A 3783-nucleotide genomic window follows, 5' to 3' on the forward strand; every position below is an offset into this window, starting at 1 on the left:
CGTCTTAGGTTTCATTCCCCTTAGGTATTTAGGGGTTTAGTTCATAATTATAGAAGAAAACATCTCAGAAGAATAATGAACACAAAACATAAAGAAAACCCAAAACCCTTGAATGGAAATTGAAGGGAGATCTTTAGTCTTGATGATGAATCCGGCTTCTGAGATGGACCAATCAGCTTCCCTTGAGTAATTCCTTGCCTCCTACTCTGCGTCTCCCTCCTAAGTGCCTCCTCAGGTGTTTAAATAGGCTTTAGAATGCCTAAGAGCCCTCAAAATTGGCCTTTTCTGAATAGGGTTATACTTGGGCTCGACAGGACACGCTCGTGTGACACGCCCATGTGAGGAAGTCCAGGCCGTGTTGATTTCCCATGTGGGTCCATTTTCTCCATTTTCGGCCTGTTTCTCGCTCTTTTTACTCTCCTATGCTCACCTAAGTATAAAAAATGAAATTAAATAATTAGGAGCATCGGATTCACCAAATCTAAGGAGAAACCATCCATAAATGTGCTAAGCATGGGATAAAAACATGTATAAATTACAGTTTATCATTGATCAAATCATGTTTAATACATGGATTGAACTAGATTAAGTTTATATCTATGAATACATGAAATAATTCAACGTGGTCAATGGCTTATTATATGTGATTATAATGTTGGATTGGTGGATATATGTTAGTGAGTTTTGGTACAGGAAAATGGTAAGTTTTGGGCGATAAGCGAGGCTAGGAAATAACTTTATTTTGTCCACACGGGGATGTGTCTTGGCCGTGTGTAACGCACGGCTTGTCCCATGGGCATGTGGTCCGGCCGTGTGTCCCCTGCATCTTAAAATGAGAAATAGAATGCTCAGAATTGGGCACACGGGTAGAGACACGGGCATGTGTCTCATCCGTGTGGTTGACATGGCCGTGTGAAGATTGCACTTAAATTTCGAAAATAAAATTCGCCACATGGCCTAGCACACGGGCGTGTGACTTGGCCGTTTGACTTCGATTTCTCAATACTTGTAAGTCAGAGAGTTACATGGGTTAGGGACACGGGTATGTGTAGTACACAGCCCAACCACACAGGCATGTGAGCCTCGCACCTTGGTAAATTTTTTTAATTTCGTGAAAAATTCTTAGAGATCCCGATTAAGTCCCGACTCGATTCTAATGCTCGTATTGGAATTCGAGGGTCCATTTAAGGGACATTACAAATGATTTTAGAATTTGAATAGTAACTTGTACGATTTATCTATAAATGTTTCTAAAAGTTTCGGTAATACTCTGAAACCTTGTTCCTAAGAAAGATACGGGTTAGGGGTGTTACATTACCTGTTTCATTTGCATAGTATAAAGCATAAGCATAAACATCAACCATAACCACAAGCTTGGCACAAACCTAAACATCATAACTCGTTTGGGATCAACCATATGATAAGCCATTTCATGAGAAAATACATAATTTCATTCATACAACCTTTTCATGAACATAAGCATATTTCCATTGAAGTTTACCATTTCAATCCTTTTCATTAATACATGATATAGTTCATTTGAACACTTACCATTCCTTTTCTTTTCATGCCTGTTGAACCACTTAAAATATGATTGGATACTCGGGAAAGCTCACACAAAGTGTACTTAAACATATAACCGTAACCTTTCCTTTACATCGTTGCTTACACGAGCTGTGAAATGGGCCTGCTCACACGAGCTATGGGTTGGAATGTAAGCTACATGATGCTGCTCACAAGAGCTGTGGAGTATCCATGAAAAATGCAGGACTTCAGTCGTCGGCAAGACATTTAAGACCAGCACTTGAAACATGAAAACCTTAATGACATGTCATTTGATTCCAACGAATTCCTGAGGTGCAACCGGGACTCGATAATTGTCAATTCATCATAAAATTGGTACATTAATAAAATAATTGAATTGCATTAAAATGACATAACAAACATTCAATTTATATAACATTTAAAATGATTACAGTTTATACGAACTTATCTAGTTAATTTGCAGTAATGACTAAGTATAGGAGCTATTTGGAAATTTTCTTTTCTCCTCGATTTTCAACTCATTCTCGATCTAAATTAATAATTTCATTCAATTCATTAATTCAGACAGTAAAACCAATTCATTTTATGAAATTTAGTCATTTATGACATTTTTACAAAATTACCCTCAACTTTCTATTTTTATTCAATTTAGTCTCCGTGTCCTAATCATGCAAATTAACCAATTTTTATTGAAAATCGATACCATTCTAATATCAATAGCTTCCATTACAGCCCACATTTGTAACAATTTCACATCAAGTCCTTGAATTATTATTACTTTAGCAATTTAATCCCTAAACATTTAAATCATTAAAAAATTTCTTAACAAAATTCTTATAAATAATAGCTAATACTTCAAATTCATCATTTAACATCTAAAATTATAAAGATTTATCGATGACAACATTCAAAATCTTTAACAGTTTCAAAAACAAAGGTATGAGCTAGTTGGACCTAGTCGAACGATCTCAAAAACATAAAAATTATTAGAAATAGGTGAAAAATAACTTTCCATGCAAGAAAATAACCATGGCCGAACCTTGAAAGCCTTTAAAATGATTTCTCATGCTATGTTTTCTCTTTTCGTGGAAGATGATGAATTAAAAAAAAAAACAACATTTGGTTTTTATTTTAATTAATTTAACTTATTAAATTAATTAAAAATATTTTAACATAAAAAATTCATTTAACACAAGTATTACCGTCCACTACCTTACACTGGGGTCTAATTTGCATTTAGATCCTTAAACCATTAATTATGCAATTTAGTTAATAAACATTAATAGCTATTAACTTTTACAATTTAGTCCTTTCTAATTAATTAATTATTTAAACATCAAAATTTCTTAACGAAATTTTAATGCAACCGTAACAACACTCTGTAAATATTTTATTAAATATTTATGTCTTAGTTTATAGAAACAAGATCTCGATACCTCATTTTTTAAAACCACTTGACTTTAGAGTCATATCACTTGAACCTACTTATTCATTCAAATAGCATAAATTGCCAATTCAAAATTTATTCTAATACCATATTTGACTCATAAATATTAAATAATAACATTTATGAACTTACTCATCGGATTTGTGGCCCTGAAACCACTATTTTCGACACCACTGAAAAACTGGCTGTTACAGAAAGGTGAAGAGATGATGAGCCAAATAAGGTGGTTTTCCTCCTTTCGTCCCTCTCTCGTTCTTCGTCTTCGGATCTTCTTTTTCTCCAACTTGCTTCCTTTTGAAAATTGATTTTCTATTCTTTTTGCACTCATCGGCTCCCCACTTTGTCCTAAAAGGGTGATATGTATATCCCCTAAAAGATTGTGGACTAGGTTAACTCCTTTTCCTATTCTATTTTTTTCCTCTTGGGAGTGTTTGGGCCTGTACATTTTTTCATAGCCTAATCTTTCTAATTCTTGGTCATTATTAACAATTGATTAAAAGATGGGTTAAGCCCAAAAGCTGATGTGGCATTATTTAAGTGTGAGCTTCCCAATCTATTCCCGTTAGGCTCAATACTATGGCTTTGCTGTAGCATTGGGGCTTTATGTGACAGCCCAAAATAGACCCTAGCCGGAATGTGGTTTCGGGACCACAAAACCGAGGCATAACAATAATTTAAAATTTATTTCGATGCCTATAATATGTGAGTATTCATGTATGACATTTTTTGATGATTGATTTAGTGTTATAAAGGTGAATTTCACTAGAAAGGACTTGTGTGAGAAAATTTAG

Source organism: Gossypium arboreum, unplaced genomic scaffold (assembly GCF_025698485.1).
Source record: "Gossypium arboreum isolate Shixiya-1 unplaced genomic scaffold, ASM2569848v2 Contig00027_ERROPOS15925175+, whole genome shotgun sequence".
NCBI classification, from domain to species: Eukaryota; Viridiplantae; Streptophyta; class Magnoliopsida; order Malvales; family Malvaceae; genus Gossypium; species Gossypium arboreum.